At 41.1% G+C, this 13,909-nt stretch overlaps 1 protein-coding gene across 1 annotated transcript in view; it reads right to left on the reverse strand.

Moving 5' to 3' along the window:
• The window catches only part of ARHGAP24 (Rho GTPase activating protein 24), a 184,565-nt gene that overhangs the window by 119,685 nt on the left and 50,971 nt on the right, over nt 1-13,909 (reverse strand). The gene's annotated exons all lie outside the window — the stretch shown is intronic.

The raw sequence follows: 13,909 nt of genomic DNA on the forward strand, positions 1-13,909 counted from the left end.
CTACTTAGTAATATTCTCCTATTATGGCATAATGGGGCCTCCATCTCCAAAGTAAACAACTTAAATAACTTACACATCTTAAACACAGAATATTTCAAGTAAGGTCCTTATCCCCTTAAGGATCATTGAGTCCAATATGGAGCACTGTTTTCCATAGTAGTTTCAACCAAATACCCAAAGATGTCAGACCCCTCATCTAAGCAGCACTAAAGATATCCCTGTACGTGAAAAACAACAATTTTGATATCCCAGAATTCATTGCTATGACCTGCAATCTTCGAGCAGAACCATTTACAGCTATTGGAAAGTCAAGACAAGCTGAAACACTACAGTCTTCTCACAAAGGAGACCTTACAAACCAACAGGGAAAAGTCACCTGAAGGAACAGGTAACAAATGTTCCACAAAATCAGTACTTGTACCAGCTGATGTGGAGTCTGGGCTCTATACCAACTTGTCAGTGCTGTGTGCCAGCAAAAACACTGTTCACAGGAAGGCAAAGAGAGGGTGCACAGGGATTTCACCAGAACATACAAAATCACCTCAGTTAAACACTATGATGCTTGTCAAAGCACCATGAAAGCAGATGAAACAGCACAGCTTTCTGCTGAGGTGGCACAAGCAGCAGGTATCAGCAGTTGTGGGCAGATGTCCCCACTCACTGCAAATACAAATGTATCAGAAGCATTAAGTGCCTTGGTCCGATAGCTCCACTCGGAGCTGTCTTCCTTCACTCCTGCCACACACAGCACCTGTTAATAGATGTCACTCTCCAAAGCCTTCTGTGAAACACCTTATTAGGGAAGACAAATGTCATAAACAAAAATGGTTATATGAACAGGAAAAGGTAAGTCACAATGTAGTTTAACTGCTCATATTAACTCCTGAAGAAAAACTAGGAATAACAGATTTTTGAGAAAAACAAGGAATACATTTTTTCTGAGACTTATGGGAGACCAGGAATAAGAATCTCTAAAAGCCATTTTAACTACATGTATTTTTGTCCCATGTAACAGACCATTAAGACTGGTATAATTTTCTTGCCCACTTTCAGATTGAGCTGGTTTTACCCAGAACTAGCTCTACCCAGGACACTGGGTGAACAGGTCACTCTTCATGCTGGACTAAATGTCACTGTCTTGGGAGCTTGCATCACTGAAGGCATACAACATATTCAAGCTAATCATTGGTCTTGCTACTCAATTAAACAAAACCACAAAATTAACGAGACCTAGCCTACACCACTGTAAACTAAAATCAATTCATGAGTAAATGAAAACTGCATTCAACTTTGCTGTCAACTCATTAGCAGCAGGCATCCTGCAGACTCAATACAGTGTGATGCCTTCTGATGTTCTTCTGATGTTTACCATTTCCAGTGAGCTCTCTTAGTAACAGATTTTTGAGAACACAGAAACAAAACTGCTACATTTATAACCCTAGCACCTTAATTTCATAGATGAAACCTATTTCATCTACTAAAATGTAAAGCCTAAAGCCACACACAATAGCCAAGTTAATATGAGGAGAAACCAGACAGTAACACCATACAGAATATTGCAGTGGTTTAAAAAGAAAATGTCCTCAAGTGGTGATTTTATTTTACTGTCTATTTCCAGAACTATTACTGCAAACATCAGTGCATATGAAATACTTCAATATACATATGTGAGGGGTTTTTTAAATTAAAAAAAATAGCTTTGTTTGTGCAACATGCACCTGGGTGCCCAACTCTAGTGGAGAAAGCGTTAAGAGAACAATTGCAGCTCTCTCACTTCCCATTCTGTCTGCTTTCACACCCATCTGTCTGCCTTCACCACACAGCAACACTTCCCCTTGCTAAGTTTTGTAGCTGTCTACATGACTGTACTGAGGCTGTCTGGAGTGTCCCTTTGCTCAGTTTCTCAGCAGCTGACGCACAGGGAACACATCTGCACTCTAACAAAGCCCTGGCTGTGGGGTATCTGATATAAATGGGGTCCTCAGTCCCCACATCACTGCTGGTCCCCTTCCTCAATCACCTTTCTGGGCCCTTAAGGTGCAACATTAGGCCCATCCTTACAGCCAGGGTAGCCCCAAGAGTATGGGCGGCTATCAGTCAGTTGCAAAGCTTGAACAAGTCCAAGCTCTGCTTTCTGCCTTGAGTATCTAATTCCACGGGGAAGTAAGAGAAAACCAACTATATAGCCTTAGACACCTAACAAGATAGTAATTTGCATATAAAAGAGGAAGGTGATTTCCAGAGGAAGTACATGTTTTGACTTGGGTGTCAGTGCATGAGTGAATGCAAATGTTCCATAATAAGGCAGCTTCACACTGCTTCACATCAAAGTCTACAGCTCATTCAAAACACTTCAAAAAATCCAAACCCAAGATTCCTGATTGGATCAGATTATTATTATTTTGCTTTCAAAAAGGGGGGGGGGGGTTTGAAAGCATGGTGCCAGCAGGGACCAAGACACACAGTCTATAAAAATACCGGAAAAAGGGAAGTGGGACAAAAATGTGGCCCTGGCCCAAGTCCCGCCTGGCTCCCACTGCCATTCTGTTAGCAGGCTGTGCCTCCATCAGGTCAGCAGTGTTTTGCAGATCTCCTGCTGTGGTATGCCCGAGTTGTTTTTCCATTTCCAACACTTCTGTCCTTACCAAAGCAGTGCTGCTTCTCTAGCTGAGCATTCAGGATGATTCACAGCATGCAGGAGAAATCTGGGTTGCTCAAGAAACACTGGCCTTTTCCCTCACTGAATATCAAGCCCACTTTCAAAGAGATTCTCACACACATGGATTTTTCTACAGCACACTGCTGCTTCAAACCAAAGATCTCCTAAATAGCAAAGCAACACCATGTTTGTTAAAATCAAAAATCTGCATATACAAAGCATTTAACTTGAGAAAAGATACTGCTCTGTTAACTAAGTGCTTGATAAAATACTGTAGTGCAGCAAGAATGACATCCATCTACTTTGGATTAGTCTCACAGCACGACACAGTCTTGCTCAAATAGATGTTTTATCCCATGCTGGTCCCTCAGAACATTTTCAGCACCACTCAGCAGCTGAACTTCAGGAGGAAGCACGGAAGAGGAGACAGGATGGCCACTGCACAAGTGCTTCATGAGGACCAGCTGACAGATGGTATTTCTGTTTGCATGCTCTGTGTAACACACTGCAATAGCGAAGCAACCCTGTCCCTCCTGCCACCTCTGCTCCATCGCTTTGCCCTAGCTACACTTTCCCCAGCCTTGTTTAAACTTGGTTTCCTGAAGCAGACTTACCACCTTTTCCCAGAGATACCAGGTTTTGCCCAAGAAGGCTTTTGATACAGGGAATTCCAGTACTCAGAAGATACAGACTGGCAAATGTGAAGACAAACACATGATTTTCAATACCTCTGAAGGATTTTACTCAAAAAACACATAGAGACATAAGGCAATTAACTGCTTTCTTGGCAAAATAATGTTTTCAGGTTTTATCCTAATACACTTCCCCGGGGCTATTTGCTTGCTGGTAGTTTGTCCTGCTACCACTTAAAAAAGTTGAGAAGTACACAGCACCAGCAGTTATATCACATGTACTTCCTGCGCTTCCAGCTTTGATTATTTATCAAAGATCACTGAATTCTACTTTGACTTTCAAGATAGCTGCTGCATTTACGATATCTGTTTTTCTGGTTTCATGGAAAACCCATCACATCAGCTCTCAGAGAGGCAAGAAGGTCATCAGCCAGGAAAGAGGCAGCTGATGGAGGGGATGAAGAGGCAGAAGGGATCTTTGAGTACTTGTGTCTTTCTGTATGATTCACAGCCACATCCAGCACAGCAGTGTTCTGTGGTTTCTTTTGTCACTGTTGCTGCTTCTGGAAAGTCTGGGCTGTCATACTTTGGAAATAACAGAGCACTTCAGCTCAGATGGCATCTTAAACTGAAAAATACTACTTTTAGTGACTAATACTCTCAACACCACTAGTATTTACAAGGTCACAGCTAGAAAGGCATCTACTGTATTTCACAGAGATGCCTGTTAATCAACGTAAATTAAAAAACACATCTGATACATATGCACAAGTATACCTCTATATAAAGTATATACAGATGTGCACCTGTCTCGTGAATTCGTAAGTGCCGCATAGCACAGAAGGAGAAAGAACATAGAAGCTGTTATCAGTTATCTATAAATTCTTGTTCCTCATGGTGCTGTTTCTGCTTGCAAGCTACCACAAAAATAGGTGCCAAGTCCAAGTGAGCCCTTTGCACTGTCGGGAGCCTCAGACATGAGGTCAGGAGGAAGACTGACAGCACAGACAGAGATCCACTCGTACTGAGGTCAGTAGTGAATGAAACCTGCACTGTGCTCACTACCAAGCAGTTTGACTGCAGTAACTTCCTGGAAGTTCAACTCTACTTGCACCATTACAATTGATTTCCAAGATCCCAGTGAAATCACTCGCTGCAAAAGGGCACAGCAGCTCTGAAAGCCAGCCCTTTCATCTGACTGCCTACGCAGAGATATCTGCATTTCAAACTGGGCCTGAGCAAGTTCTCCAGCTGGCTCCAAAGCCTGGGTCAGTGCAGATATTTTTAATTTTTACCATAAGAATGGATTTTTATACCACTTAAGGAACCAAAGCACTGGAAGAAGTACATTTACTGCAGGAGGTGATACACTCCTTGCCTCATAGTTATTGCAGCCATTTACAATTTTGCAATATATACAAGGAGAAAACAATGGCTAGGGGTGACTATTCATATTTTAGGGGGTAGCGTGCCAGGAATGAAGATAGAGAAGGAAAGAGAAATGACAAGAAACCCTCAGGGTTGGTTGGATGAAATTAAGCCATTACACAGCATACATTTTCTGGCATGAATACTGCTGCATTTGACTTTTCTTGTCCCACTAAGTTAACACATTTCTAGAGTTTGTTTCTGTTGAAGAATGAGAGCTACTGTTTAGTTCTCAGAAACTCTGCAAACAGGAGCCTAAAAGAGATCTTTTTTTCCTTTACCTAAAGCAATGTTCAAAGCTACCTGACAGCTTAATATTCCAAAAAAGAAGTAAATTCTTTTCTGTGTTGGTGAATACCATCTATATTGTTTGCCTGATATTGAGCACCAAAACATTTATTCTGCCATGAGAGACAGAGATGACAGTTTTATGATTATGTGATTACAGTTTCTTTAAAGATTTTTCTCCTTCTCTCCTGTCAGACATTTCACATAATGGTTGAGTGCTTCTCTGCCTGAGAGAAACTTCTTTCCTCAAGAATGAAGCAATCTTGGCTTGAGCAGGCACTGGACAAAAAACTCCCTTATTTGTCCCATAAGAGAAAGCAAGCTCATACCAAGTTAAGCTATTAACAGCACAAAAAATTAAGTTTGCCTAAACCCAGAGGATAGATCCATATTGCATGCCTATGGTTTTCACTTCTCTGGTAAGGGCAAGAGAGAAGAGACAGGTATGACAGGACTGAGCTCAGGTAAGAGAACAGGAGAGGTCACAGGGTTCAGGGGCAGGAGGTGCCTTCCTGGGGAATGCACTCTGCAGCTGTCATATTCCTCACAGAAATGATCCTTGGTATTTTCCAAAGGCAAAGAAAAAAAAAAATAAGATGCATAAATAAATTCAGAGAGCGCACTGAGTTTAAGAACTCATGAATATAAGCTGAGATCATTATTACATGCACGCATGGAAGTTTGATAAAATTAGGCTTTGCAATGGTCATTAAAATTTGATCAACACATAAAAATGGAACTGGGCATTACTGAATTGCTACAGATTTTTACTACAGGAAAAATACTTCCAATAGCTCCAGTCAGTAAGAAATTCAGCTTTTAATTAGATGAAACTATTTTCCCAAAATAAAAAGCCAATAAAGCACCAGAACACAAAGGACCAAGTCTTGCTTTACAGATAGCTTCTGCAAAGGAAATTTACCAGCTTCCAATCCTGAGAACATCCAGGTCAAAACAATGCAATTATTCCCCAAAAGGATAATACTTGACAAGGGGAAAATTTCAACTATGACCTCTCATTTATATACAGAGCTCTCCAGTGACAGTCTGGACAGATACAGCAACACTGTGAGAGAGACTCTGGCCTGTGTAGAAGTCTGGTTGACATGAGTCCCCTGTGAGACAGTCGTAAAGGGCAAAGGAGTCCAGCATGGCTGGACATTGTTCAAGGAAGAAATCTTAAAGATGCAGAAGCAGGCTGTCCCCACATGCCAAAAGGCAAACTGGTGGAGAAAACCACCAGCCTGGGTGAACAGAGAGCTTTGGCTGAAAGGGAAAAAGAAGGAGAGTTTATGGCCTTTGGAAGAGGGGACAGGCAACTCAGGAGGACTACAAGGATGTGGTGAGGTTATGCAGAGAGTAAATTAGAAGGCTCAAAGCCCAACTAAAACTTAATCTGGCTACTGCTGTAAAAGACAGTAAAAATGACTGTATAAATACATTAGCAACAAAAGCAGAGCTAAGGAGAATCTCCACCCTTTACTGGATGTGGGGGCAAAACGTAGTGACAAAGGATGAAGAAAAGGCTAATGCACTCAATCCCTTCTTTGGGATCAGAATCAGCCAGCATGGATTTATGAAGGGCAGGTTGGCCAACTTGATTTCCCTCTATGACAAGGAGAAGCCCTTCGTGCGTGAGGAAAGGGCTGCAGATGTTTATCTAAGACATTAATAAAACCTCTAACAGAGCTTTCCACAGCATTCTCCTGGAGAAACTGGCTGCTCCTGGCTTAGATGGAAGCACTCTTCACTGGGTTAAAAAACTGCCTGGATGGCTGGGCACAGAAAAGGGTGTATATGGAGTTAAATCCAGCTGGCTACAAGTGGAGTTTATCTGCTGGAGAGTAGGAAGACTGCAAAGGGATCCGAACAGGCTGGATCCATGGAACAAGGCCAACTCTGTGTTTTTTCCAGGAAACCTGTATATGGCCAACTATCCCACCTAGGACAATTCACTTCCATGTCAATGTTAGTAAAGGTTGAAGTTGACGCAGATTTCCTAAAAATTACACATAAACTGCAACTTTTACAGCATGAAAAAGCTGGCAGAGAGACACGGAAATGGGATTACAATTCCACCTAAGTTGGTTTTTTTCCTGTGCAAATATTCTTGTCAGCTTTTGACAAGCAAGAACATTCCAGGGAAGTCTGCCTAATTTATATAAGTTATCCTGCAGTTTTTTATGGGAAGAAAAAAATTCAGTTTCACATGGAAAAAATTCAGAGGTTAATGGCAAGGGTTATCTATTTGTTTTGCAAGGTCTTTTAATGACTATACTGCTTGTTGGTTTAACAACTATACATTGTTTATATTTAATCTATATAGTAAATGTTTTATGAGCATGGCTTAAAAAGTGCTACTACACCACAAATACCACAATCACACAGAATAAATAGCTCATTTAGCTTTCTGGCATCTGTTAAGATACTCTTGGTCCTTTTTTAAGGGATTACATTAAGCAGCAGTGATTCTATCTCAGGGGAGACTAGGGTCATGTCTTTTGTGCTATCTACACAAAATAGGTGCCATCTAAACAATTAACACAACTGGAAAACTCGGATTCCCTGATTACAAATTACTTCTGCTGCAGTACTATTTGTGTGCAGTAGATATTGCCACATTTTACTTTTAGTTCAGCACCTTCATTTGCTTCATTCATTCAGTGATATTGTTTCCAATTTGGAACTGGAGTTCTTGGATACTTTCTCATCTTTATAACTGAGCTGAATCACACATTTTTATAGCTTTTGCATGAGATCTAGCTGTTTATTATTAGTCTTATTACTGTATTAGTAACATAAGTTTTTCGAGGACAGTGCTTAAATTACTACCTATGTAAGAAAAGATGCCAGATAACCCCCGATTTAAATAATTACAAAATTAAGGCAAGGTTTAGCAGGAATTAGTTTTAGGTCGAGTACCAGTGAATCAGTTCAGTTCTGCAGAATACATGCACATTTCTGCAATTTTGCTTGCACACGTTTGGGTGAGGGTTTTTGCATACATGTGGTTTCTTCATAATCTTCTACTGGCACAACCTGCATTCAGAACTATTTCAAGCTGTGTCAAGTTGTTGACAACAGTTCAACTCCGTGAACTGATGTGGACCATCAAAGCAACTTAGGGTAAGGCAACAACCACTCAAGGACCACCACAAACAATTCCTCTCAGTGCTAGTTTAATTAACCTGTTGTTTCCCCTTGGATATCTCTTTCGACAGTTTGCTACTGCAGGAGGAATTTACCACGTGCAGGATTAAAATCACACAGTCATAGGGTAACAGGCTGGAAGGTGCTATATTCAAAAGATTGCCATGGAAAAAAAAGTCCACTTTTCCATCTTTTATCTCAGCAGTCTGGCTATAAGGACACTATGGGAAATCACACCAAAGCCAAAGCTGAGCTATAGAGCTTCTCCCTCTGTATGTAAAGGTTTCCAGAAAGACATGCTCCTGCACCAGGATCTGCAGGGTCTGCAGGGAGGCTGACCTTTTAAATTAGAGATATCTTTTAAAAATAGCCAATATTTTTCAAGATTATGCTGTCTCAAAATAGCACTTACTTCACTAAGAATAAATAAGATTCTCATAATCTAGATTTTTACACTGTTCTCTGAATACCATCACCAAAGGTATTTTACAACATTCTGTAAATGTACAGCAAGAATAACTGAGTGTACTTGGACTTCTTACAAATTTTTTTAATTTTACATATTTAAATATCAAGCCATCATTTTTCTGCTTTTCCACAAGACAGTGTGACAAAGCTTTCTGCAGACCTGTTGAGGGGGGTGTATCTTGCTGAGTGCCAGACAGTCTGGAGTAAAAATGGAATCAGGGTGACTGGAGGCCAGCATTATTAACTGCACTCCAGCAGCTGCTCTGTTCCAACTGTATTAATATAAATACCTTAGATTCCATGTTGCTATTTTAATAAGTTATCAAAATATAAATGACCATGAAGGCCTTCACGGTCTGCAGGAGAAACTGCAGAAGCATTTACAAAAGCAGAGGATGAAAAACAGTTTATGGAAGAGGAGAAACCAAGCAGTGTTTACACAGCAGGTGAACAGAAACAAAGCTGCAGGTTCTCTGGCAAACACAGGAATATTCTGGCCACTGGGCTGCTCCCTGCCTGGAGTTATTGTTGAAAAGCGGCCTTTCTTCCAGCTATTAAGAAAATGTAGTTTATACCAGTCATCTGCTGTCAACACGTTGGAATCTGCTTTTTTTGAGAGACAGCTCCAGAAGCCTTAAGCATTTCTAGACACACATTTATTTCTGCTGCACATTTGTTTTCTCCAAAGTGAAAACACAGGGCAAACACGTCAAATTAGTCAGCCCACCAAACTGCAAGTAAAAACTTTACTTTGGAGATGAACCAGAAGTGGCCCCATTTTCTGGCATGCTCACAGCTACAGAGCATAGTGACCACAGGTGGAGCTGGGATCTTCATGGGAAACCCAGGTACCGATTAGGATGTAGCAAGAAAAAGAAGGGTGTGTCTCAAGTTTATAGCAGTTTGTGAAAACTATCACACTGTTTTGTCTGGTGGGACAAAATGTAGCTCAGCCAAAAGAAAAACAGAAAAGCTCCTGAATTCCAATATCCACTTGAGCCACTGGCTTGAGGATGCCTTCTGAAGCCAGAATACACAATGAAGGTAATCGATGACGTTTCATTACTATTTTTAAAGGGTACAATTTTGCAACGCTGGTGCTGCTACCAGTGGCTACTACTGATCGTGCTCCTAACTTTGCCCATGTACCTCACAAATCTCTCTACACAGTTTTCTCCCTTGCAGATATTCTACCTCCTTACCCACTGCTTTTCCTTTTTCTAGCTCCTTTCTGCCCTTCTACATCAGTGAGCATCAGTCTGGTCATTGCATAGCTTAACTAAAAGCTGAGTATTGTTTACTAAGCCAGAAATGTTTTCCACATCCACAGTAGATTGAAGTCAATCAAGGACCTACACAGCGAGTATCCAGTACGCTTCTGGATGAAAAAAAAAGAGTGGGAATTCATTGAAGAGCACAGGAAAAAGCATCCTGCTGGGGTTTCTCAGAGGAGAAGGTTCTGGGGAGACCTTACAGGAGCCTTCCAGTACCTAAAGATGGTCTACAAGAGAGATGGAGAAGGACTGTTGAATACTTTTCCCACTGCTGCAGAAAAACCTCCACCAACCCATGTCTTAGAGGTTTTAATGCATTCAAAGGCTTTCTCTCTCTCTCTCACACGGAAGCATTAACATCCTGATACATTTTTGCTTTACTCTGAAAAACGTATCTTCCATTTAGAAAATCCAGAGGAACTAATTTCCCACTAATCTAACAACATAACATGAGGTTGGGCATCCTTTGGCTCCCAACAAAACACAGTCTCCCTGTGGCTTTGGACAAAAGGCCCATCCTTATGGCTGTGCCACACAAGAGCCACATTTAGGACTTACTGACTTCTTCACTAGTTTGCTGAACTTCTAATTAAAACATCAGAGCAACACCAGACCTGCTCCACTCAGAAGCATTTGCTACATGATATCTCGAGTGCCTGAGATAAGGGAAGTCTCAGCAAAGGAAAGTGACAACATTAATTAAACTTTTTCTATTAAATACAGAACAGTTCATTAAAATCTTTAACAGGTGGCAGGTTTGGCAGCTCTATAGTGTGCAGGCTCTAGACAGATTTATCACGCCTTTCATTTTAAAACATTTATGTGAACGCATTTGCTGAGATAAATTATCTTGTTCACAAAAGCATCCTGATCAAGGCTGCTGTTTGAAGTGTTACATCAATCAAATTATGTTGTAAAAATGTTAGCATCGATTTTGACAGACAGCAACTCATATTTATAGCTTTGGAGCTCTCTCCATTAGTTTCCTCCTCCAATTTTGGTGTTTTTTACATTTTAGATCTACAACAATTAAGGAAGAACTGAACACAAACCAGCTGAGTCATTTAACGTGGCTGGACGGATACCCCGGGGAAAGCAAGCAGCAGGCAAACGGCTGCTGTCTCACAGCAACCCAAAAAAAGGTATCTAGACTCACAGGCAGATTTTGGAGGTTCATGAGGGATGGAAATGAAGGGCTCCTGTCATGGAATGGCAAGATTTCAGCCATTCCAAGGCCTTTCATTAAACAGCTGTCCTCGGAAACGTTTGTCTGAAGGGAAAAGAGTTATACTGCTGCAATTTCCATTTTTGTTCAGAAACTGTTATTTGTGTATGCACCCAGGTGCATAAAAGCCAGGGTCTCACATCCCAGGCCCCATCTACCCAGCTAGGAACCTTTCACAAAGACTTGGTATGTAGCCAACAAACATTTATATACATTATGAAAACCCAGTCCAACTGAGAGAGCCACTGAGCAACAGCCCAAACTTAAAAGAGAGGAGACTTTCAGATTAATTTCCTGCCTACATCAGCAGAGGCGTCTGAAGTGAGACTTAGAGCTATGCAGGATGAAGCAAATTATCAAAATTTCTACTGCTATGATCCACTGTCAGAGCACCAATCAAGAAGCGGGACCCCCTGGACTACACTTAGCAAAACAGAACAAGAAAAGCTCTCCAGCCTGAGAGCTCCACTGAATTGCAAGATGATAAACACACAGTCACTCAAACACAAACAGCAGCAAGTTCATTTGAAGCCACAGTATCCGCCTATTTTTAGCAGGGTTTGTGCTAAGGAACAAAAGTCTTTTCCACGACTCTGAATTAGAAACCCCCCATCTCTAAACCATCTCCTTTTCTATCTCATAAGAAGAGTTTGTATCAGTGATCGCTCCAGGTCTCTTTCCTTTTCTCTTTCCCCTTTAAAGCAGGAAAGATCAACTGATGTGATGATATTCCACTCTAGGGGATTGAGTAGATTTTCATTCTGAAACACAAATTAGTACCACAATTTAATGACCTCCCTCTTGAGGATAAGATAAAGGCTTGCGTTCCCATTTATACAAAGATTTAAAAAGTTTTGAGCGCTAAGAAGAGCTGAGAATAGAGACAATTACTTTTAAAAGCAAATGGCTTCATGATCTAAGAAAACCAGTGCAAGTACCAAAGCCTGAAAACACTCCTGGTCCAATATTCAGTCTACAGTCCTTGTCACTGAGTTTCAGGGCCTTTTAACTGATATGCACCTTTTTGTACCACATATTCAAGGCTTTAGACATTTCTGATCAAGATGTCTTGTAAATATGAGTGCCAGTCAAACCAATGGCAGTCACCATCAGCCGTGCAGGATTCTCATCCTCTCTTATTAAACTGAGACAGCTACAGCATCTATCCAAAGGGTGGGAAAGGACACAGTTTCATATCATAGACACTGTCAGGATTTTGGGGCTTCTGTCCCCCTTCATTATTAATACCACACAAGTATCAAGGGAATTGCAGTCTGTCCGGGTCCCCACTGTCCTGTGCAATGTCTTTGCTACAAACAGACATTTGAAAGTAAGACAGCAGATGTCAGAACAATAACCACCAAGTCCTTTTTGACACTTAAACTTTTAAAAACTGTTTTCCCCCATCCACTACAAACTCCTGAATTTACTAATCTTAATTTCTTACTGAACTACCCTCATTCCCACTGCAGAAAAAGGATCCATCCAATAAATGCAAGCTGTATAAAGGCACTACCATTGACCTGCTGTATTCAAGTTTCTTGTACTAACCAGTACAGCACCATCTCAGTTTCTTCTCTACTGCACTGTGTTCTGTAAAATTGTCACAAATTTCAGCTACTAAACGAGAAAAATCATTTTTATGTGCCTTGTTGCTGATAGAGAGTTAAATGTGTTGCTTAAAGATAGTCTGGCAAGATTCCTCGCAACACATTTTTACATTGCTTGGTCTATTTTAACACTTGGAATGGTTCTTGATGGAGGCTCTTTATCAATGACTCCACCAAAACCAGGGTTCAACCCATTAAGAACAAGTGAGTGTTGCCATCATAGAATTGGACTCAGCAGGCAGAAGGAGCTTCTTTTCCCACATCACTGACTGTCCGTACTGGAAAGGGAATGAGAGCAGCTCCAGAAAGCCCGAGTCCACTTATGGAAATATTCTCAGACTGCCAACTGAAGAGTAAAGAGGATTTCAGGAATGCAGTTTGAGGTCATTCAGTTTTTCTCTACTACACGAGCCTGTCGAAGAACTAAGAAAGCCTCTTTCCCTAGCAGCACGTCATGTTGTACATGCTGCTTATTCAGCTGCAAATACGGCTTTTATCCCAGAGGTAATGGACTTAGAGAAGACTATTCTTAAGCACTAATAAGCTAAAAGAACTCAATTATTTTAATTTCAAGACTAATGAGGCTCTCCTGTGAGCTATTCATTTTGCTACTTCAGGATCCATGCGCACTTGTACCACATCCAAGTAAATAAAAGGAAGGAAGAAAAAAGTCATCATGACTCAGCCCTTTTAATGGACACAGACCTCCTACAGTGCTGAAATTCCCTTTAAACAGGAAAACAGAAGATCATCAAAAGCCCAGCAACCACACAAAGGCCAAGCTGTAGAAAAGACTGATTATCACAAAACTGCTTATCATCCCTAATTGTTTAGAAATTTTTACAGCATTTAGACTGAGTGTGGGTTGGAACACACCTGAATTCTGGTTTGAACACATCTGAATTCTCAGGCCATTCGACACTGACCTGATCACGATTAGTCTAATGCACAAGTCCTCCTATCTGACAAGATCAAGGGATTATGTGAGATTACAAGGAACAGCACCACTGTTACTCGTATGTCACCTTCACTCTGGGGAATGAGTCCTTGTGAAGACACACCCACTGTATCTTCCTCTGTGGCCACCCAAGAATCACTGCCACAAGCCTCCCATCACACCTTTAAAAACTTAAAACACACAAGGGGGGTGCTAACCCCTAGAAGACAGAAAGTTA

The sequence above is a fragment of the Coloeus monedula genome, assembly GCF_965178545.1.
Source record: "Coloeus monedula genome assembly, chromosome: 5".
In the NCBI taxonomy this organism is placed as follows: domain Eukaryota; kingdom Metazoa; phylum Chordata; class Aves; order Passeriformes; family Corvidae; genus Coloeus; species Coloeus monedula.